This window comes from Centropristis striata, chromosome 22 (assembly GCF_030273125.1).
Source record: "Centropristis striata isolate RG_2023a ecotype Rhode Island chromosome 22, C.striata_1.0, whole genome shotgun sequence".
NCBI classification, from domain to species: domain Eukaryota; kingdom Metazoa; phylum Chordata; class Actinopteri; order Perciformes; family Serranidae; genus Centropristis; species Centropristis striata.
In genome coordinates this window covers 24,169,685-24,194,787 of record NC_081538.1, presented here as the reverse complement: position 1 = coordinate 24,194,787, position 25,103 = coordinate 24,169,685, and the positions used below count along the sequence as shown (strand labels likewise).

The 25,103-nt window shown below is 39.5% G+C and overlaps 1 protein-coding gene across 2 annotated transcripts in view; it reads left to right on the top strand.

Moving 5' to 3' along the window:
• Positions 1 to 8,618: 8,618 nt before the first annotated feature.
• The window catches only part of chrm2a (cholinergic receptor, muscarinic 2a), an 89,256-nt gene continuing 72,771 nt past the window's right edge, over positions 8,619 to 25,103 (top strand). Inside the window, exon 1 of one of the 2 annotated variants that reach the window (XM_059325554.1) lies at positions 8,619 to 8,762. The gene's annotated coding sequence lies outside the window, so the exon portion shown is untranslated. Of the gene's footprint in view, positions 8,763 to 9,639; positions 10,207 to 25,103 lie in introns of those variants that run through there. The other variant, XM_059325555.1, reaches the window with a different exon arrangement.

Here is a 25,103-nt window from a genome sequence, read left to right as displayed (position 1 = left end):
GATTCACCTGACATGGCCTGAGTGAAAGGGGCTGCGTGGCCGAGTTTAACGACAGTGTGAATTAAACACAACCTAAAGCTAAAGTGATTAAAGCTGCAACAATATACTATTTCACCACTTGAAGGAAGAAAAATGAAAACACCAGAAAAATCCAAATTAGTGTGCATTAATGTGTGAAAAAGTTTTTATCTAACTTTTTCGTGAGCTAGGTGGCTAGCTACGCTGCTAGGTGGCTAGCTACACTGCTAGCTGTTTGACTTTCTTCTCATGCTAGTTGCTAGCTGTCATTTTGTGCTCGGCAGTTAGCAAACATTGGGTTTATATATATATTTTTAGACGTTAATAGCTCCTGATGTGGTTTTAAATTGAATTTATGGACAAGTAAACAAGAAAATAATTGTCTAAAAGTAGCTAAAAAGGTCTGTTTAGCAAATAGAAGCGGCAGAGTTGGATGCTAACTTTGTCATTTGGTGCTGGGCAGGTAATGTGCTTTGAGTTTATCAGACCTTCTAAGCTGAACTAGCCGCTTTTTGTAGTAGTACATGGCATTTGTGGACGAAAAAAAATGGATATCCACAAGTGGCTAAAAGAGTCTGTTTTTACTGTTTATAACTGGACTGGGACAGGACAGGAAAGTAAGTAAATGGGAGCAGGCAAGATGGGAATAATAAAAACAATATTTCAGTTTTTAAATATAAGGAAATATAGATTTTGGCCCTCGAAAAACGTTAAAAACAAAGATTTAGCTGCTGTGAAGGCTTTTTGGGTTGGTACAGGAGTGAATATCTACTCTTGTGTCGGCCTCTGCTGCAGAGTTTGATGCTAATTCTTAGTGGATTCAAGTGACACTCGTCTTTAATACAGAGCATTTTCAGAAAACAGATTTACAAAGAATTTCCATCAAGGGCATGTCCACCAGTGGGTCGGGATAATGCTGAAGCGGTGGATTTGCCATGCTAATGGCACTGCCTAATACAAACACTAATAGCTCAGCAAAAACATAGAGAGCAGCAGGCAGGTCACCAGACTCTAGTGAAACACACTTCAAAACGCTGATGCGGAGCAGTCCCTTCACTCGTTATCGTGCCAAACTGTAAACAAGAGTAGACGGAACATTTGCATACAGGTGGTAAAGACAGAGATGGAAAAACAGCATCTAATTTTTTAAAAGTCTTATATAACACAGGTTTAAAAAAGTGTCTTTCTGCACTCTTTCATGAGAGCGCTTAATTATCCTGCATATCAAGTTGTTGTGACAGGTGTTTGGCCTGTTCCCTGGATTGTAGGTAAACCGCCTCCTCTCCATTGATTTGTGCATATTGTATTTCTTCTGCTTCTGTCTTTTTGTTCTAGCGGTCCTGAGAGGATTGCGGATCTGGCTCGTCAGTGACTTGCCAAACCTGATTAAGACAAACTGGTCCTGCTCCAGCTCATTTGGCTGATAACGTGACACATTCTAGGTTTTTGGGGTCATGGACTCACCGCGAGAACGGTTCATTTGTTCTGTTTTGTGATGGTTGAATAATGATTTACATGTTAAACCGCCTCTATTGTTTGAGGGCAAAGGTCAAGGCAGATGTAGTACAGGATCAGAATATCTTTGTGACTTGCTCGTGATCCTTTGAGAATATCAAATAGCAGCTGAACTTCCATTATTGAATTTGGATAACTGATTTTATCTTTCAATTTGAAAGTTGGTTGTTTTAGTCACTAATTTTCATCAAAATCCCAATGTTCAGGACCACCCTGACTTTATATATCTGCTGAATCCTCCCCAGCTTGGAGAAGCCTTTCTAATGAAATCCACTGTAGAGAGTTGCTTTAACACACCAAGAGGATCATTTCATCCTTCTGTTTAATAAAGTGGCACTTAAAGGTTTTTCAAAAGCAAGTGAAAGTCTCTCGACAGCTGTTCACATTGATTGACAGTCCAATGATCAATAAGCACTCTGTAAACGCAGGTCGTACTGACTGTGGGGAGTGGTTAAATAAAGAGAACGCTGATAATTGGATGTTAATCAGGTTTTTAACTGGAACAGCTTGGTGAGGAGGAGTCATAGTATTAAGATTAACCAAAGATGGGAAAAGAAACACCACATGAGCTGAACCAATGAATTGATGACTTAAGGTCTGTTACCAGTTACAACTTTACTTTCTTAAATAAATTGCGCTTTTACTGCATTTAGCTGCATTAATTGTATGTACCTTATGAGCAGTTTTATTGTCCTCTGTTTCGTTTATAGGCTATCTGCAAGGATGCTGCACCACTGAGAGTTCGACTGAGCGTCCACTTGCCAAAAGAAACATCCATTTGTTACGATGAGCCATGTTTTTTGTTTAGTGTCAGGCGCCTGTTACATGTTGAGAGGGTGGAAGTTGGAAATTTCACACATGGAAGCACATGAAAAAGGGGTAACCAACCATAAAGAGACATAATGCATCTACAAAGAGACTAAAAATGACGACAAACAGGCACAAAATTAACACAAAGGGACACTAAAAAAAATAGCAAGACAACCAGAGACAATAAAATAACAACAAAGTGACACGAAATGACCACAAAGACACAGAGAAGCACTGATCGATGCATGATTTCTACAAAGACACTAAAAATTACCACAAACGGGTTAAAAATTAACACAAACTGACACTGCAAAAAGTGAGATAAAAATAACAAAAAAGTCCAAAACAATTACAAAGTGACACAAAAACACAGATACATAATATCTACAAAGAGACACAAACGATCAATAAAAAAGATGCTATCAAGAACTATAAAGTCTGTGTTTTGTTGTCTTATGGGCCCATGTTTAGCCCAGGGTCTCAATATCTTATTATCCATCCATGGGTGAAAGAAGCAAAGTTGAAAAGCAGAAGAAAGTGGAATAAAAAGTGGCATTTATTTAAAAAAAAAAAAAAAGTTTAATGGAATCTGCAGAATCCTCAAAACTTAATAATTCAGTAGGTTAATGTGAGGTTTCTGATTGGTTACTGCTGACATCACAATATCCACAGGCACCTACACACCAATTAAGTGCACCTGTAGAAGAATGTAATTTCCTGCAGAACTATCTCATTATCTTGCTACATCTTAACAGGACCCAGCTCCTCCCTGCTAGCAGGACATAATGAGGCACACCTGTTTGCACCGTCCCTCATTGAGCAGCTGAACAGCAACACCACATACACAGAGAATAGAGTTAACCCCTTTCAACAGATCATAATCCTGTGAAACAATAAACAAGCTTGTGGAATTTATATAACCTCATTGATAATTTAGCAAATAAACTGACACATTGGACTGAATTCATAATTAAGCAGACACCCAAAAAAAGCTGTTAATGTTGGGGAACAGGGTCTTGTGAAAAGGAGAATAGCAAGAAAAGTGACATCTTTTATCCTTTCCTTGACATCTGAAAATATTTGCATGTAAAAGATTTGCCTCTGCCATTGAAAATATTCTGTCTTTGTGGCTTTTCAAGGAATGCTTTCCATGCATGTGTTTATGTAACAACCAAATAGTTTTTTTTTTATTTGCATTTCAAGGTTATGTAAAGCATTTTGAATTGCTTCTTGTTTTTTCCCTTTTCATGGTTGTGTTGTGTTGACAAGATCAGTGTACGCCAATACGATCCGTTAAGCACAGACTGCATGCATGTGCACCCAATATAAAAAATGTTGGTATTATTCTTAAAACAGACAGTATTCCTAGCTGTTTACATGGCTAATTCAAATTAATATTCCTATTTACATTAGTCTGTGCGTACTCTGATTAACGTAACATGTTGTTGATTATGTTTAAATATGCAAAAGTGGAACATCAATGTGACATTTTGGCTATTTGCCAAAAGTTCATTTTTTTCAGTTTTCCACCAGTGTCAGACTTGTTAGACTATGTGAAGTCCGCCTCCCTTGTTTAATCCTTCAACCACCATCTTGAAAATGTAAATCAAAAACCCTGTTGATATCCAAGTTTTTCATTAAGTTTTAAGTGTTTTTCTACTTCTGACCAGAAATGTGGGCCTTTCTTTTAGACATGCATCTCTACCCCTACAGTCTTGCAAACTGTTGTGAGTTGTGTTCAATGACCACAGTGAAGCACAGAGCTGACCGTAAATGGGAAAAGGCCGTAAAATGTTGCAAACTGTGGTAAATAACTATGAAGGGCCGCATAGGCCATAATTCATATCCTCATATACACAATTTTACCTCTCACATTCACAATTTACCTCTTACGTACACAAAAAATAGCGTAAAATTGTGTTTGTGAGAGGTAAAATTGTGAATGTGAAAGGTAAAAAATAGTGAATGTGAGAGGTAAAATTGTGTATGTGAGGTAAAATTGTAAATGTGAGAGGTATTTTGTGCATGTAAGAGGTAAAATTGTTTACGTGAGACGTAAAATAGTGAATGTGAGGCAAAATTGTGAATGTGAGAGGTAAAATTGTGTATGTGAGGTAAAATTGTGAATGTGAGAGGTAAAATTGTGTATGTGAGAGGTAAAATTGTGTATGTGAGAGCTAAAATTGTGAATGTGAGAGTTAAAATTGTGTATGTGAGAGGTATTTTGTGTATGTGAGAGGAAAGATGTGAATTATGGCCTTTACGGCAATTCATAAAAAACCCAATTGAGATGCATATTCTGAATGCACATTAAACATGCCCTAAGAATGCTCCTAAAACCTGAAAAATAATCAGCACACCCCACATAATATGCTAAAAATGCTACATTTGGACTAAAATGTAATGAAATTAACAAACCGAATAAATTTGTAACATTGTCATTTTCTAAATAGCAGTAGAATATTAGTGTTCATGTAAATGTAGTCACTGTGAAGTAGCTCCAGAGGCTCTGTATAATACACGATGACATAATAGACAAACTCAAATATAGCAATATGAGAAAAGCTTTTTTCCCCCCTGACACGAGGACAGGAAGTGAACACACAAAGAGATTAGAGCTCTGACAGGTGAAGCAGGAGCACGCCGCGCTCGCCTTGACAGCTCTCTGCTGCCATTAAAGAAAAATACATTAACAGTCAATTTTACATATGCACTTTGATGTAGTTGCCATTTACAGCACGGAGCATTAGACGACTCTTTGTTCACACTGTCTCTCTTACTTTGGCGAACGGTGGGTCCATTAAAAAAAAATTAGATTTCCCTCAACTAATTGCGGTGCACTCAAGCCGGCCTTTGAGGCTCTCCTGTTGATCAGCATGAGACAGGTGCGTATGCAACACATGCTGGCCATTTAGTCGCCTGTTTACAGCGGCACACACTCACATTTGCAGTATGCTCGCTATACTGTGAGTCATGTGTATTGTGAGTAGGAATAGCAACGTGGTGGGTGTTTTGACTGTCACCCAACATGATTGCTGGCTGTGGCCATCAGCTGCGATTCAGTAATGAGAACAGTCTTATTGTAGTGCTAATAACATCCTACCTGGAGCATTTATACGCACCATTAATTCTCTTAAAGTTATAAAAGTGTGTTTGACATATGTAAAAATGTGTCTGACATCTGTCACCAGATGAGAACCGCCACTCTTCTGCATCTTATTTGGTTTTTTATTTATCTTCTCAGAACCTTGCTGCTTTATATGCAACCTCAGCGTACCAATTTATACTCCTCAGTTGATAGTTAAAGAGTACAGGATGTATGTGTTTCCCAAACACCCACTTGATACATTTTAATTGACAGCTAAAGTTCAGGATGGCACCATTCAAAACTGGGCCTAATGGCTGATTTTTTTCCCCCCCATCGAATTTGAAAACACATATAACTCTAAACAGTGATGGGATGAAATGTGGAGTGATAGCACGGTGAGACGGAGGAGGCTGATTTTTTTCTCGTGGCGGCATATTCATTAAAATAAAGTTTGTTTTACCTGTCTATCACTGTGGCGATTGGACCTGGAGGAAGAGGGCTGATTGTAAATGAAACTAGCTTCAACTTTGCCACACACACACACGCACATACATACACTGTAAAAAATAGTTATTTCCAGAGATTTTCTGTATTACTTTAAAGGGTTTTTCTTGATTTTTTTCTACATTAAGTGCATTTTATTACAAATATTAACCAAAAATCTGTAAATAGATATAATATGACGTTATATTGACTTTTTTAATAGTATTATTCGATTCCTAATAGTCTTGAATGTTAAATTACAGTCAATTCTCCGTAAAAATACGAAAATATACATCATATTATATATATAGAGTGTAAAATTCTGGAAAACTCCATTTTTTATCGTAAAACTTTAAATTTAATGTAGAAAAAAATGTTTTTAAAAATTGTAAAAATAGGGTAAAAAGTCTGGTAGCAAAAGTTGCCAAACACTTATCATATTAACGGAAAAAACAAAACATATTATTCTACGGATATTAGAGGTGCATGAAAAAAATCAATAGAGCATAGTATTGAGACATTTTGCGTGGCAATATTAAATTGATTCATGGCCGCCAAATATATCTAAATTTTTTGTCGATATTTTCACATTTTTTTTCTTTTTTTTTAACCATTTTTTGGGCTCACTTTTAGGAATATACTGGAGATACTGATATCATATGAAACTACAAGATCTAAGGAATCTATAGGCACCATGTGTGTCAGGATATTGTTTCGCGAAGAAAAAACGCTGCAAAGTTCGGTTATTTTTAATGTTTCATGGTGATTTTAAAAGTGGTCATGTGACCTCTGATGTCATGCCATCTCAATGACTTATTATGGGATGAAACAATTCTGGATTGAATTTAATTTTGTGGACACAAAATGCAGTTAAACAGTTAAATCGCAATATATTGTATCACAATACTCACCATATCGCAAAATGCTTAAAATCGCAATAATATCGTATCGTGACTCAAGTATCGGGATAACATTGTATCGTGGGGCCTCTGATGATTCACACCTCCAACAGATATACAGTACATATATGCATTTAAAGAATATATATATTATTTATATTTTTATAGAAATTACATGAAAAATAACTTACGGTTGTTATTTGATGCAACTTTTGCTGACAGACTTTTAACCTTTTTTTTTTAAACAATTAGTATTCTTATAATCTTTTTTTTTTTTTTTTACATTAAATTATACTTTAAAATAACAGAAAGTTGCCTTAATTTTACATTCCACTTTATGGTGTTTCTTTCTTTTTTTTTTTTTTTTTTTTTTTTACAGAATTCACTGTACATTCTACATTCAAGACCATGAAGCAATAAATAATACTGTAAACAAATCTATATTCAAAATCTATAATCTATCCATATTTTTACAGTGTACACACGAACACACACACACACACACACACACACACACACACACACACACACATAAGAAAAGAACAGGACTTTTGAGATTATTCCCCCAGTAGATGTCAGTAAAACATTCCCATCCTGTGTTTATTTTCCCTCACATCTTGGCTCTGTTGCAGGTTTTTTAAAAAGTAAACACTAAATAATGTCAAATCACACTAAGCCTTTAATACCAGCAGCCCTATTTTCAAATGCAACCTTGTAATAAATCAGACAGGAATCCTCCTCTTTAAACAAGTGTTAAGCGGGTAAATCTCAATAAGTGCCAGTCAGTGATGATAAAGCGGCTCGTTGTGCTTTAGCAGCTGACTTCAGAGAGAGAGGAGAGCCACGCAATGTATACAACATGACGAAGAGCAGCTCCTCTCCTCTCCAACATGTGCTCAACAGGAGTTCATGCACAGGGGAGGAAAAAAAAAACAAAAGAATGAACAAATGGGATGTAATACACAAATGTAAACTCTTCCATTGTCTACTTTTAATTGTTTCCATTTAGAATTAGTTTCAAGAAATGTATTTAATTAAGTGGAACTGTTTAGTGATTTATTCTGTCTTGCTTCAAGATATTCACAAACTGATTTGTCTCCCTCCCACTGGCGGATTCCCCCTCTGTTCGACTGGAAATAGGATTTTAAGAATGAATATTAAATTTTAAAGACTTTGGCGTGTTTGCAGCGTGCTTTGAATGACAGGATTGGAGTATATGTGCCCCCTAAAACACCCAATATATCCAATCTTTTGTGTGCACTTCTTGCTTTTTGCCCCCTTCTCTGCAAATCTGCGCTCTCCTCGGTGCTGAAACTACAAAGTGTGCGTTAAGCTGCGTAAATCTGTGCCCCCCCCCCCCCCCCCCCTTTTTTTTTTTTTAGAATGGAAACAACACGAATTCCCCAAATCTTGTTCTTCTAAATAATATGAATGGAATCTAGTTAAATAGCCTCCAAAATGCATTAAATACATTTGAAGAAGTGCCTTGAACCAAGCCCTAATGGGGCTAAATAAGCTTTGAAAATTGGTGGCATATGTCTGATCCTGCTGGCAGGAGGTTTAATTGGTGTATTGGCGAATAATACAATTTAAGGCTTTGGGCAATTTTTGTATTTTAAATCACGTGTTGCTTGGCACGCTCCGGCTGGTTTCCCTGGATCTAAAAAGGCAAATAACGACTGTCATTATCGTCAAAGAAACGCCAGCCTGCTTCTTATAGCTCTTTCTCTCTCTCTCCCTCTCTTCCTCCATCTCTCTCTCTATCACACACACACACACGCACTCTCTCTTCCACACACACACTTCTCCCCCACCTTCCCACTTTCTCCCGTGCAGCTGAGGCGCGTTTCGTCTCCAAAGCCTGTCTCCAGAAGCATGTCCTCAGACATGCAGCCACGGTGCGATGAAGCGGACCAAAAGACGCCACCAGCATGACAGCATGAAAGCAGGTAAGCCCGACACCTCAGTAATATCTTCCACCTTAAGAGCTGTAGCCTGTTGTCACTCTGATAAAAACCAAAAAGGAATGGATATTTCTCAAGCAGGGTGATTGGGACTCTCAGAGCAGCAGATAGAGCGCTGCTGGTTCGCACAGTGACTGGGCGAGCAAGGCAGCAGGTTTCATTAATTGCTCAAGGACACTAGAAGAGACTAGTTGTTGGAAGGGGATCGACCCTGGGACTTTTCAGATACGGGACTGTCTCTTTATAACGGTGAGAGCGCTCACACAGCCGTGTAGACACCTGTAATCACCATCCTCCAGCGCGTAAAAAGGCGAAAATATAGAAATATTCTGATTTTCATCATGATTTCACACATAACAAAGTTGTTTTTCGTCAGCCAGGGTGGCAAAAGTGTCTAACTTTTATTTTGAGGAAGATTGAACCCAGATCTGAGCTTTTATAGAGGATTTAATGCATGTAATCAACTGAAATAACGCGTAGAAAACAGGCCTGCCAATATATGACCGCTGCTGGAGAGGCTGTGCATTATGAGCGCAAGGACAACGAAATGTTTAATGCCTGATCCACAGCTGCCTGTGCCATATGGCGCATCGTGGACGACGAGAGGAGAGCAGAACTTTAGTTGTCATTTATTTCATATAGTTTCCTGAGCATCCGCAGTCTCAAATCCTCCTCCAGCGTCGCTTAATGCCATCACGAGCTTCATTTTCCAACCATATACATCCAATTACGCCGCACATAGAGATTGCGCGCCGCCTCTTCAAAAATCCGCAGCAATAAGCATCGCTAACACTCATTCCCCAGGGTTTCCCCAACAGTTTTTTTATGTAAGGGATGTGTTTGTGTTTGGCTTTTAATGTAAAGAATGAGCATTTGACCAGTGGTGTGTGCGCTCATGGCACTCTAACGCGCTTTGGATACGTGTCGTTAATGTCCTCTGCTGCTTTCTCTACAATTCCCCTCTTTTTTTATATTCCATCTGTGCTAAAACAATCATCAATCATCCTCACACAGCAGAGATGCAGATCTGTGAGAGTCTAGTTTTGCCCTGAAGCAGATTCTTCTCCTCAATCCGATCAGCCATTCTCCATTTCTGCCTTTTTGATCGCCACAGCGAATGGAAAAATGCATTTTTTTTAACGCTGCCATGTGATTTCTGCGTTTTCAAGTCACTAAAACCAACCAATGCAATGCAAAGTGACGCTACTAGGCTGTATATGCATGAAGATACAAACCTTATAAAGGACGAGAGGTGATTTCGCGTCGCAGCCACAGTCTGCCTGCGTAAAAGCGCAACGCGGGAGCAGACTTGAAAAGGCAGGTTTGTGTTGGATCGTCGTTCTTACAGTTGATGCGCAGAATGGATCTCCCAACTCAGGCTTTGAGCTCGTTGCTCATAAATCTACTGGAGAGCTCGATTTCCTAACAGGTAAAGCTGCGATTTATCAAACTATATGCCTCATTTTTTGGCTGCTTATCTCCCTTTTTTTAAAAACCCAGGATGGCACTAAATGAGTCTCTGAGAATGAAAGGGGGGAGTAGATCTTCCTCTTATTTGACTGGAGAAATCAGTGCAGTCAGTGTGGGACGAGGTGGATGGAGGTACAGTAGTTTTGGATCATTTGGCTTCACTCTGAGAGCTAGAGTCAGCAAAATAAGACAGTAAAACTGAAAAATGAGAAGTTATTTTACTGGAAAAATCTCAGGATTCTTCATATTTCTACACTGGAGTAGAGATGAGAGTGTGTTCTACACCAGCATCCTGTTTGAGTGGTTCAGTGCAGTTATTAATTACAGCAGGCTCCCAAATAATACTGCAGATACAGTTCACCTGTAGCACCAGCATGTGCAAGGTTATTAATCATTTTGTTGTGCAGTGTGTGAATGAGTGCTATGGCTTGACCTTAATTAAGTAGCTGGCCGTAATTGGTTTTGTTTAAAAAGGGAACTGGTGTTGCCTTTTACTATCTGTTATTGTCACTGTGTGTCTGTCGGTCGATGCTGGTTTTGTTCTTGCACGTTCATGCACATCTCCAATTTAGGGAATCTGATTTGGTTTCTTGCCAAAAAAGCAAAAGAGCAGATGATTTTGCATTTCTGCTTCAGTCTGGAATCCATTCAAAAGTTTTTGCACCACTTCAGCCACGCATTGTTGTTTTTCTAACAGCACTGCAGGGGAACAAGTGAAGCCTTTAGAGTCCATATTTTCGTGTGAAGAGCAATGTGAAATCCTGATCCAAATATGGTATCAAAAGCAAACTATTATCAAACTGATCACAGCTGATGTACTTGAGAAAAAGAACACAATTTGGTGCTTTTTTTGTTGTTGTTGAAGATTTTGGTGGATGCTTGATCATGACTGGGTGCCATCTGCTCCACCAAAGGCTTTACACAAGAGCCGTTTGTTTACCTGTAGATAAAGATTCTTGACAGCCTCTTATGTTTCCATGGAAAACACAATTTACACGCCAACAAAAAAAACCCATAGCTTCCATAAATCACCGGATACAATCAAAAACCTCTTAAAGCCCAGCAGTTCTTCCTCTGAATGCTCCTATTGCAAAATCACATTGTAATCATGTTTTCAACAGGTAAAACAGTACATTTTGTTGTTGTCAGTACTAAAACAATGGCTATTTCAATGCACTGCCCAGATCTTTTTGGAGCAACTCCAACCTTCTCAGTATAATTATAGACTTTTTAATTCCTTCAGCTTGAGTTTCCTAATCATTTAAAGCTCTGAGGCACATTCAAGTGGACTTTAACAACCTTTTACTTCCACTAAAATATTAAGATCGTTAATAATGCAGCCGCCACTCTTCACAAATGTGTCGTGCCTCTGTGCAAGTTTGGAGAAGTTTTCTCAGACTTGTTGCTCTCCCTTTTCCCCACTTATCATCTTTTCTTTTGACACCCCGATGATGTTGATGGATGAGGTTTGGATGCACCGCGACTGAACAGTTATTTGATGGCTTTTTCAATTTCTGCCAGCCCTCTGAGGTTTACCGAGGTCAGACATGCCCAAATGCCCTTCCCTAACTCTATTGATATTACATTAGTGATGCAGATATTATAGACTGTGCATAATTATTGCTGGAGGTGTCAAAGTGCTCGACTGTGATATCAAATGACGGCGTGCATTGATTTGTGTATCATGCTTGGCCAGCAATACTTCATGAATATTGCCTATTGGCATGTTGGGTTAATGCAGATAAGAGCGTGTATGTGTGTGTGTGTGTGTGTGTGTGTGTGTGTAATGGAGTGCATTCATTCAAATATGTCATGAAATTTTGCATGTTTTTTGCACTTGTGTGGAAAAAAAGTGATGCTTACTGCCCCCTGTGGTGAAAACAGTGTGTTTCATATTGAAATTGAACCAGGATATAAACCAACAGTGCTTTTTATTTTAGCACAAAACAAACTCTTTCTCAGCCACGCTCACACGGAGGACAGAGAGAGGAGGAGAGATTGAAGTAGGAGGCTCGTGCCAACGCTTCTACCTACCATGAATGCACACATATTCCTAAATCTGTGTTTCTGGCAGGGGTTGGAAACAGTATTTGAGGCGAGGTTGCTTTTGTAAAAAGTTAAATTTAGCCGGTGGGGTGCCTCATTCCATGGACATAAGCTCCTCGGTTGTAGAGCGGCTGCACAGTGCACATTAGTGAATCTGTGTAGCTGGCACACGCAGAAAGGAATGTCTAATTATCACGCTTTCAACCGCAGTAGGCTCCTTCTATTTGCACTGAGCTCCTGCTCTAATCGCTTTCTTTTTTCTATCATTACACACTTATTTATTTTATTTTTCCACGCAATTAAAAAATGTTATTTTTCGCCCCGGCGTGTACGAGAGTGACGGAGAGTCCACGGGAGCTGGAGGAGGGTCTAATTGAGCAGAAACAGAAAGATTGGCTCTGCTTATGTGTGGAAATTTTGGTGGAAGACATGAAAAGAGATTCTGTGAATGGGGTTTTATATAACAGTAAACACGCAGTGTGCAAGTGTGTGTGTGTGGACGGTTGAAGGTGCCAGGGGAAAGACTGACAGGATGTATTTGACTCATATATATGGAACTAAATGGGGTTTCATCAGCTAAACGTCCACATTCATGCAGGTTTCCACAGGCTGATGCTGTGTCTTCAGCTCGTGGGACAAGCGGCTAGTGTACCCTTTAGCTGCTGTGCTCCTTATCAGATGCTGAGTGATTGCAGAGCTTTACAATATGAAGTGCCACTAAACCACCGCACGAAGTGGCATTGATTGGAAAGGATGGGAGGAGGGAGATTCCTCCTTAAGGTCATTATCTAGCAGACAGAAAGAGTTAGACGAAACAAACCAGTGTAATTGCATTTGTAACAAAAGACTTGGAATCAATGGACTAAGCACTACTTACAGCTTTGTGTCAGCATATTTCATCAACACACGCAAATGGATTCAGTGACCCTGTAATTGCTCATAAAAATCTATTTTTATGAAATCAGTTTTGCAGCTCCCTGAAGTCTGTGGTGTGAGTGGACCCACGTTTCATGTGAAATGCTGGTTTGAGAGTTTGACACGTCTAAGACATGAAAGTGACGTGCTTTGGACAGAAAATCATAGCTTCTTGCTGTAATATCTGTAACATTGATTACAAAAATCAGGTATGGGACAGAATTTTAACTAACGATTATTTTAAACGTGCACTGACTGATTTTTTGGCCACTTGAGGGCAGTAGAAACAAGCTTTTGATACAGCCAATCTGTTTATTTACATATCCAGGAGATATTTACATGCATGAGTGGATTGTGAGACAATGGGCCCCTGGGCACATACATTCAAAGGGCCCCACCATTTCTCCTACACAGGAGCAAAACACAGACTTTTATAGTTGTTTTGCCTCTTTTTTCGGTTGTATAGTGTGTTTTTGTGGTTGTTACGCATATGTTTTTTGTCTTTTTGTAGCTGTTTTGTGTCACTTCGCCGCTGTTTTGCCCCTTTTTGTATTCCTTTTGTCTTGTATGTCCATTTTGTCGTCATTTTAAGTATCTTTGAAGTTACTTTGTACAATTTCATTTTGCATTTGTTGTCATTTTGTCTATTTGTAGTTATTTTCAGTGTTTTTGCACTTTTTTCACAGTAGTTGAGGTTGGTAAGTGTTCCTTTGACTTATATTTTAATTGTGATGTCTGATAGGCTCATTTACTAATCCATTCATTGATATGAAGCTGCGTTGGCACTGATTTAAAGTTGTGTTTCTGGCCACTCAGCAAAGTCCAATATTCCCATTTGTTTTTGTTCTCCACCAACTTTTAAGGCAAGCTCCTGTTGCTTTAACTTCTGAAAGCTCCACTATGTTTACCACCTAACTGCTTAATCTGTCTGTCTGCTGCTGTGTGTGCGGGGTAGAGCTGTTTTCTCGTCCGTTTGTTCTTTTATTTCCAAAAACATCCATCTGTTGTTGCTGTTACATCCATTTTATAGCATTAAATAACTAATTTAAACCAAACGTTTAAGAAAAATGAATTGCAGCATACACCAGTGTGATAAAATTACCTAAAATGACAAAACAATGTTTATTGTAGTGATTTTTTAAATTTAGCCTATGTCCCATCTGCTAACATGGAGGGGGCGGGGCCTATGACCAATACTGCAACCAGATGTTTTGGCTTCACTTTGGGGAGCTGTTTTGGCGCCCATCTTAGCTACAGTCAGTAGAGTAAACAGCAAAGATGTAAAATAGTGAGGTGAAAAAGGCTTACATGCGCTGTAGAGCTTAACGGAAGAGTTTGGTGATGATTCTTTGTGTGTACGTCAGTTTTGGCGATGTCTCGCGATATCTCACAGGATCGTGCAAACCTTGACACGGAGAAGCCGAGTGAAGCTGTAAGTTAACATTACCCCTGTAACAACTGTAATTATTGTCGTCAGGAACCTTAAAGCTTTTATTTTGAAAGAATTTTAATGTTGTAGTTTTTTTTTTTAAGTGTTGTGGTCTCGTGAGGCGGTTGGAAGAAAATAATCAAACATAATGAAGTATGGTTATTTAAAACCATTTCTTTATTACATTTACAGAAAAATTGATTCAGGCGTGACACATACCATTATCCCGATATAAACTATATACATCATAACAGTAGATTTTAGCCATATCGCCCACCCCTAATATTTTTTTTTACACTTCTAGTAATATACAGTGCTTAAAAAATGTATTAGACCACCAGTTTGTGCCACAACTGTCCTTAATTAGCAGCATTAGTTATTATAAAATCAAATCAAACTTTATTTATATAGCACTTATAGCAACACAAAGGGCTTTACAAAAAATAAGAATAAAAAAAGACAATGAAAATGACTAAACCCACCCCTCCCATCCCCACATACACATCTGTATGTACACGTACACAAACATGCACACACACGCACACAAACACACACTCAGACTCACACACAGCACATATTGATTGACAGTGTAGAGACATGGCAAGGCACCGAGGATCCAGATGAGGAAAAAAATGATTACCCAAATCATTTTTTATGTTTCCGTAATGGTTAATACAGCAATATGTAGAAGCTCTTTAACTGAAATGCTGCCCCCGCGACCCGGCCCCGGATAAGCGGACAAGAATGGATGGATGGATGCTAAAATATAATTATTATTATTGTTAACCATGGGTTTTTAAATTCACTGTTTTACAAAAAAACTATTATTTCTTGATTAAGATGTCAAATTAGAGTTATTAACTTGCATTCCTGAACATAAAAATTAGTTTTAACGGTTCAATGTTCTGCTTGATTAATTTCTGACTTCTTGCTCAAATCTGGGTTTAAAAATGTGAATTCAGTTTGTTATTTGACAAATAAATAACAATAAAAATTTTAGTTTTTAACAAGCTTTTGAAAGATTTCTAAAATATTTCTGCTTTCTGACAGTTTTCGTCTCTTTTTATGACAGGTGGTCTAAAAAATGCATTAAGCACTGTATATGTTTCAACAAAAAGTGCCACACGGTAATTAGAAGTCAAATTTTATAGTCAACACACTGGAGAGCTGTATAAACAAAAAAGCAAGTAGGCCTGGCAGTTGCTCACAGCAGCATCCTTGTCACTAAAATCAGTAAATAACACTTTGGCTGGGCTAAGTGCCTTTGCTTTAAACCAAAAAAAAAGTCACCATGGTGATACTGAAATGAAATGAAAAATTAAGCCTTGCTTATATTTCAGAGGCGCTGAATAGCAAAAAACACTGACATCTAACCCAGACATTAAAAAAAAAAAAGACTGTAAAAAAGTCTTTTCATTTTACACAAGAACATTTTCTTTTCAGTCAAACGGCCATAAATTGTCCTTGGTGATGTTGACTTACAATGCGAGATACCCAATTTATCCTAACGTCTGTTTGTCACCTTTTCATGTCAGCATAATAGAACCATAGATTTCTGTCTTTGTGAAACAGCAGCTCAGCAGCAGCAGCAGCAGCAGCAGCAGCAGTAATGCCCCCGAAATCTCTGGAGATCCCTTTGAATGTTCTCTGCTTCCAAAAGCCTCAGGTGTTCCTCGGTCTTGCCGCTCATCCAGCAATAATGTCAGGCGGCCATTCCCTGCTCTTAATTACTCTGAACCTCAGCACCAGATAATTCCAGCCGGCTACTTGAAGCTCCGGCTCTGTCGTTATCATTGGCTCCATAAAACATTCAGCGCGCCTGTCTGCTCTCATCGGACCTCGGTGCGGAGGGGTTATGGTAATTGCCAGCAGGACTAATTCCTCCATGATGGGAGATTCTCAGAATAATCGAGCCTCCCACCTGATCTACAGTGTTCACGTTCACACACAGTTGGGGTCCAAACATTGAGGCGAATATTCCAAGTTCTGGACAAAAAGAGGGGAAAGGAAAAGCCATTTTTATACTTACTTTCTGTCTAATTTCTTGTGCTGCATCTTCCGCAGCAGGGGGAAAAAGCTCACGCTGGTGTCACAAGTTCTGGTAAACGACACCAACATGACAGGGCGCCCTAATATCTCGCTGCGCTGCTGTAGATGCCGCTTGTGTGGGTGTTTTTGAAGTAGCCCCATGTGCCTTTTTCTTCCTCATGGGCCAGGAGCACTAACAAGCAATTAGCCAACAGGCAGAGTGCTTGGTGTTTCTGTGGACAAAATCCAAAGCTTACAAAGTCTGAGACTGCTCTTTTTTTGTTTTTGACAGGAGATTTTGCTTTTTTCTGGGAAGCAAAAAGCCGCCAATACAAAAGCAGCTCAGAATCATTGAGACAGACAAACAAGACCGAGGGAAACATTTGAAGACTTTTAAAGAGAAAATGCCCTAACACCAGACATGGACACACTACCGTGACCTTGACAACCCCCACTGAGAGTTTTGCAGATTTAATACAGATTACACTACAGTATGTGTGGTGCATTAGAAGTAGCAAAGCGTTAATCCATCCACTTTTAAGTGCAAGTCAATGAGCTGCTGGCAGCCGCCTTCTATTTGAATAGGCAATAAAAGTCAAACTGTACTCCTGAAGGTATTGCTGTCCTAATTACAGGCCTGCCTGAAGCTGATAAACAGAAATGATTGCCAAATGGAGGCACCATGTACTTGACGTCAATAATGAATCACTGCCCTCTTGTACTTGTCATTCTGCTGTTCAGTCTGGATACAGTTTGCTGGTCTGCTGGTCAGTCCACCACTTTGGTCCCAAGTGAAATATCTAAAGGATGAATTGTTGAAATTTTAAAGTCCTTAAAATGGATTGACCATGTGGCTTTTTTATGGAGAGCCACCATTTATGCTTTTTGGGTGACATGTCTTGGCAAATGTTGAATGTATTGGCATTCATGTTCTTCTCAGGATTAATTTTAATAACTTAAAGAGTCTGCGAGCTAGCTTCCCTCCATGGAGCCCCCTGCCCCCCATTAGTAGAAACACACACTGAGGTAGCTGGTTCAAAATCAACAAAGAAGCTCTTTAAGTGATCCCTTAACTTTTCATCTAGCTCCAACATCAGGTCAAAAATTGTATTTGTCTAATACTTTGGTTTATTTCGAAGGGGAATTTCACATCAGGGACTGGATCTTAGAAGAACACCCAACACCAAAGTCCACTTTGTTTGATCAGTATGAACACTGTGTACTGTGCCTGGTTCTGAAAATGTGGTCTTGGTTGTGGTTCACGTGTACTCAGGTACAGTTCATGTACGGCTGGGCGATATGGCCAAAATCTTCTATCCCGATTTCGGTAATTTCATATCTCAATAACGATATATATCAAGATAAAGCATGTCTTCTGATTATTTGGATTAAAAAAATGTCTATATGAAATAACTACATGGTAAAACAGGTTTTTGTGTGCTCCATACTGTTGTACTAAACTATAGTGTTCTGTATGGTTTGCTCCAGCTTTGCCCCAACTGCAGGATCAGAATGTAAAGCGTTATCTTAATGACATTAACTTGCCGTAACGCAATCCAGCCGCTGGTTTTTGCCATTACAATACAAACATGATAGAAAAATATATACACAAGCATTTTTATATAGTTTATGTGATATATATTGTCATATCGCCCAGCCCTAGTGCTTGTTATTGTCGGATTAGACAATGTAATTTTGTGTCACAATACTTCGATATTTGTTTTTATCAAGATATGCCAATGAAAGATGATAAATTATTGTATTATTTGTATTATTGCCCAGCCCTATGTTCATGCAAAGTGCTGCTCACATTACAGTACGCATCAGGTGTGAAAAACAACTGTACCAACACAGTGGTGGTACATGCTAGGGGGCAGTCATACTTGGGCATGGTACAAATCAATCAAATCAAAAAAATACAGACAAAGCAAAGCCATTCCCACCAACCTAAGTTGTACCTATTTAGCTGAAATAAGCACATTTTAGGATGCTGATAGAGTCAGCTGGTGAACATGGTCAAACCTGCTTAACTCGAGTAGAGCCTCAGCAGAGCTGAAAGGATGACTGCAGCCTCTTAGTCTTACTCAATGTCAGTCAGTTTTATTCGGTTAGCCACCATAAACACTCACTTTCTTGAAATTTTGTTTTGGGAGCTTTCTAGCAAGGTATTTTTCACTACGTGAACTGAATCCATATCCGATCAAAACCACATTGAGGCTCGCCGTTAATGTGTGCCTTCCATTACCAAAAAGCCTGAAGATATAATTGCTGCTGCAAAAAATATGCTGCGTAACATCCCTTTTTGAAGCACATGAAAGGTTTTCACAAGTTCGGATTTGGCCAAAGGGCCATGCTTGATTATCATCGACTCGCACTTTGCAAAAATGTACCTTAAAAAAACCTGGAATTGTGAATGCCAAATCACCTTCATCAGTCTGATTACAGATACTTGTAAAGTAGGTAAATCTGTGCTTTATTGCTTTCAGTAATTACAATCTTAATCATTTTTCTGTTAGAAAAATATGTCCCCGGGCTTTCCTAAGAATCAGAGAAATACCGCTCCCCTGTGACCGACACGAGTCCATTAACCTGAACCGACATAAAAATGGAACAGCAGATTCTCCCTCAGTGCATTTCACAATGAAAGATATCACTCCGGCGGGGCATTGGCAGGACATTCAATCCCTCCTCCACTCCAATAAAACGAAGGCTATTTAAAACCACAAGAACTCTGACTTACCTCTCCACCACCGTTATGACAATCTCTAATTTAAGAAAACATTTGCTGAGCTCGTTTTCTTCTTCGGTTCAGAAAATGTCTACGCACAGGTGACGGGAACAGAAAAAACGAGTGCAGTTTGTCACATCCCAAGCTAGATAAAGCACATGTGTGAAATCAAAGCTGATTAGAGCTGCCTCTGAGACAGACGACTTGACACCAAGCTCAATACTGTGTACACACTCAACAGATAAACACGGGCTCTGGCTCTGGATATTGTGGATCAAATCAAAAGGTAAACAGACACTACAGCACTACGAGGCAGCGGAGGGGGGTTGGAAGAGTGATGGTGGCTGCTATGCATCCTGAGCCAATATTATGAAGTCCAGTGACAATCATTGTCTGTTATTGTTATTGGATTCTGAAAGTGAGGACCTGTTTATTGCGTCAGGTATAACAGGGTTCATCCTGTGTTTCTTTAATGCCCCGAGGCCTTGTAAACTGTAGTTTCCTTTTATGTGGTCAATTTATAGCCTCTGTCTACAGTGTCTTTCTAAAAGTAAACGTGAGACAAATCCCAGATAATGGTAGTAAATACCACTGTCGAGTTTGATGGCATTTGGTGAATGTCTGCTCTTTTTTTCACCCCCTCAGATACGACGGCGGTCCCGTTTGCGTGGTGCCTTTAAGGGCTGTAGAGGAACTCACTGGAGTATGCAGACATACTGTACAGTATTATTCTAACTTGCACAGGAAACGGGGTCATGAGATCCTTTCCAAGCATAAACATGACCGGGTTATTTAAGAGAGAAAACATAGCCCGAGATTACATGTGCTTATCGTAATTGCGGCGTGACCGAGTCGTCTAAGACCTGGAAGTCTCATTTCCTCCCCTCAGGGTTCACCATGAGAAGCCTGTGGACGTTGTACTTTATCCAAAGCTTTGTAGAGATTCATGGTTTGGCTTGACATTCTCAAAGAAGATCCCTGAAGGTCTCTGTAACTCGTTCCAGGTGAATGATTTGACATTTGAAAAGAAATGCCAGCAATAAGGAATGTGAGCACTCCAAGCTTGTGTGTGTTGTGGAAACTTGTCGGGCCTCTTCTTTTGCATTCAGCAGTGGACGCTCAGTCGACTCCTGTACATCTCCCAGCCAGTTTTTTTGAACTTCTCCGGCCTCCCGATGAGGCGGCTCGCCGTGTCAGAGCAAGCAGCACATCTGAAATGCTGTTATTTGACTTGACAGGAACAGGACTGCCAACAGAGTCCAGAGACTCCACCGTGTCAGTGGAACACAAACAGACTGTGGGATAGATTTAGTGTGTGAGGCCCCCGCAGCCCCTACGTTCACACTCTCTGATGGCCCTTTTTGACAGAGCTCTCACGAACAAAGCGGTCACAGCGGAGAAGAGACATGTCTGATCGTATAAATAAAAAAGCCTCAAAGAAAGGGTAATGTAAGAAAAACCTTCTTCAAATTCTTATCCTTTGGTCCTGAACTGATTGTTCTCTATCAATTGCAACAGCAATTTTAAGTATTTGCTTAGTCCATGTCTTTTCACTTATTGTAAGACATGAAATAAAATACTAAAGAGTAACTTAAAAAAAAAAAAAATAAAAAGTGGATGGAGTCACCCTGACGTCATCCATTGGTTTGTGGATTACGGGTCTGAAGCCCAGAGCATTTTGGCCGTCAGCGTCTTGTTTTTTTGGAACCAAAAGTGACCATATTGACGAGAGGCTGAAGCCAGAGAAGAGGACGCCAACTTTAAATGAATGTCATGCTGTATTGAAGAAGATTTAAAAATAGCAAGTGAGACCATTAAAACTCCTTAGGACAATGTTTATTGAGGTAAAAAAATAAATAAAGTCAAATTGGGTAATTTTCTCATATACTTCTATATCATAAGACTCCTATGAGACCAGTGGAGTCACTTCATGTCTTCTTCTGCTCGCTGTTACACAACATATGTAAAAACAGGTCAAAATCATAGACTATACTGGGGTGATCTGAAGCAGGCTGAATGCATAAACCTTTAAGCATAACTTTAAGCCTTAATATAACATTAATTATTTATGAAAATTAAAGGGTGGGTTATAAAAAGAAATTCACTCCGAACAGTTGCCATGAAGGAGGAAATGAGCTGGAAAGTACCAAGCTGTAAATGTTTATTTTTACTGTAAAGTTGGGCATTTTAACATGGGGGTCTATAGAGATTGACTCAATTTTGGAGCCACACAAAAGCAGCCAGTCCAAGAACTGCAGTTTTTGGCACTTTCACATTGGCTTCAGCCACTTGGTTATAATAAGCTTGCTTGTTTAGGTGAGGACAGTCTAAGGACAGCTAATGACTTTCTAATTTACGTCTCACTGTGCCTTAAAAACATTTTTTAACTGGACGATCTAACGGCTCAAACAGAGAGCATTGCTATGCAGGTACATCTCCACAGCTGCCTCTACTTTTGTTTGTCAATCAGGAGCAGTGCAAGTGGCAAGGTCATCCCACTTCTCTCCAATTTTACACAGTTTTCCAGTCCAATCAATACTTCCCAACATGGCTAAATCAGAGAGGTCTCATTCCCCAGTCGCCTGATGATTGGAAGCTGTTAGCATGGAGGACAGGACGGGAGTATCAATTGGCTCAGTTTCTCTCTTTTTGCAGAATGACACTGAGGCTGATTCGTTTTCTGCTAAAAAGCTCAAGTGTTTGGATGTTTTCAGTGAAAAACGGCACTTCCTCATTCTCCACTTTGGGTAGTCAAGGAGATTTTAAAATCCTTGAATTTTCATCAGGGAAGTCACTGTAACTTAAGCCTTCAGTTGGCAGAGTATACTGAGCTACCTGCTGAGCTGCTGAGCTACTACCAAACTACTTTGCCAAGATGCATAAATTAAAACATGTTTACTCTCAAACGAGGAAGAACAAACAATTTCACATTCGGCCAAATATATTACCAAGATCAATGTTTTGGAGCATCGTATACCATAGCAATTGGAAAATCATTATGTAAACCCTAAACCTAAAGGATTAAAATCCAGATGGTTTGTGTATTGATCACTTCATGCATTGCTCGCCCTCCCTTTGACATTTCATCACATTTTACAGAGTTTATTCAATAAGAAATGTTCCCATTTCTAGTCGACTCCTCAAATTGTGAGTGGTCTGCTCCAAATTAAAACTTTAAAGATCCTTTTTGGTTTTGCAGTTTGTCTGTAAGACCACCTTTCACTTCTCAAAGTCATAATAAGTTTACTTTTTATGCTGCGAGGCAACACAACCTCCAGTGATCAGTGCTGAGTATCTTATTGCCTCTCATCCTAATTAGACTCCTACTGTAATTAGTGCTTTATGAGAGGCAGGTGTGCTAAAAAGGTCAACCAGTTTGCTACAAACACAGATCGTGATCAGATCCATTGTAAGGCAAATACACAGTATGTTGGCTACAGGTGCCTAATCAGACTGATTGAGGTTTAGTCTGTTTTCAATTAGATCCATGTAATTTCTAATAGGACATAAATTAAGGTCGAGTACACCCCTTTTAGACCAACCTAGTTCTTTTGCTGGTGCTCGTTTGCAGTTGGTTCAACTTGTGAACCTTTTCCACAGGCTTGATCCGTCGCTGGAAACGTCTTCGCTCTTCGCAAGTATAACAACAACAATATCAGTCTTAATCGTCTCTTTACAAGCTTACATTGGGATCGAAACATGACTGGTACAACACATTTGTGCTGCTTGTCTTGAATGACGTTCTTATTAAAACTGAACGTAAGATGTTGGTGTTAGCTAATGTTAGCCAGCTAGTGCTAGCCCGCTAACGTTAGCTCGCTAGCGCTAGCCCGCTAACGTTAGCCCGCCAGCGCCAACTGGTATCAATCACATTGCAGTTAAACAAATAAAATTAACAACACTTTATTTAAAATCATAAGGCACTGAGGTTTCCCTCATTTACAGTGACGATGAGTACATCTACCAACAGTACAGAAATACAAAGTCAAAACACGTAACAGACTGCAGGAAAATCTGGAATCAAGCTACGGAATTGACAAAATGTTATGGCCATATTGATCTTCAGCGTAAATTGAAGATTATTCCCGACCGAGCAAATAAACAAATAAAAAAAAATGAATAATACACGTTTTAGTTGGTCTTGTTGGTCACAATAATCCAACCCCAAGCCCCTGATGTAAGCGTTTGGCAGTCATAAAAGCAAGGAACTGGTTCGAGATTGGGCACCGGCTCCAAACTGGTCGAACTACTCTCTTGGTCGAAAAAGGGGTACAAAAGGCAAACATTTCAGGAGTTTAAGAGATGCCTCAAAATGTTGAAAGCTGGCATTGAAATAGATAATCAAGAAAGATTACATGACCATGGTAAGTTTGAATACAACCTTGTAGCATTTAATCCTCTCTTCTCTCTCCCTCTCCATATTTCCCTGTCGTTACACTTTGTCAGTTTTTGCCTTAAAAAGGCAGAAATGCTGTAATTAAAGAGGGAAAAATGTAAGACTTATAATAGATAAGCAATGTGACCTTGACATTTTGTTCCAGTGCATCACTTTAAACACTGAAGAGTTTTTCTTTGTATCTTAATTGGGTGAAACAAGAAAGTTTTATGCCTTCAGACAAAACGTCCCTTATTAGAAAATACATTTATTTTTGTAGATAAACGAACATAAACCTTGTATCAGTGCGATCCTATCTTTAAATTGCACTTCTGTGAGAGTGTGATTGTGTGTTCGGCGTAATTACGGCCTTGTCGAACGACCTTTGTTCAGTATAGACCGAGACACCGAGTCCGACTGAATCATCTTGTCCTTGAGGTCACTCCTCTATAATACTACAGGACTTGAGAGCATTCATTCAACCTGATAAGAAGGACAATACCTCACCACAAGAGCTGTAAACTATAGAAATAGCTCACCTGACAAACACAAAAACGGCTCAAGCTCTGAGTACAGCTCTGTCATGGCCGTACGTGTTAATTGCTCTGGGTCAGTAAGTGTCCAGGTCTACCTCCAGGTCTAATTTGATGTGTTTTTTTTGCTACTCAGATCGAGACATTTGCTCCCACGGGGCGCCATCATACAAGTTAAATGATGATAATGATTTCTGCAGCCCAACAGATTCATTATGGCCACCGTCTTGTCAGGTATCACATTCCTGGAAATTAATCCAAAGGGAACTGAATTCCCATCCCTCCTCTTGGAGTTAATTGCAAATCACGGTGTCACTTTTCATGGTGCTGCAACCGTCCCCTGAGTGCAGCTCGTCCAATTATGTGTTGGCTGGTGATTTATTTGGTCACTTCTTTTCTCTTTTCCGTCCCCATGCTAGCATCCTTCATTCACCCCCCCAACACCAACACCCCATTCCCTCTTCCCACTTCATCATTCTGCTTATCCTATATCCGCGCTTCCCTCATCTTTCCATCTCCCCTTCCTCACTCCACGTTCGCTCTCTTTCTCTCTCCCGAGCAGTAATGGTCTGGTTCACCAACGCCCGGGCTCAATAATGAAGCTGCTGCCCTAGAAAAGCCATGTTAATGTTGACTCTGGGATCAGATTCTGCTCCAAGACACGAATCGGTGACAAATGAATGTGCCAGCTTGAGCCAACGGAGCCCCGATAAACAGCACATATAGATCCGTGGCTTTGACTGGGAACTGGGAGATGCTTTGAAGACAGATTACGAATATGAGAAAATAGAATCTACTCATC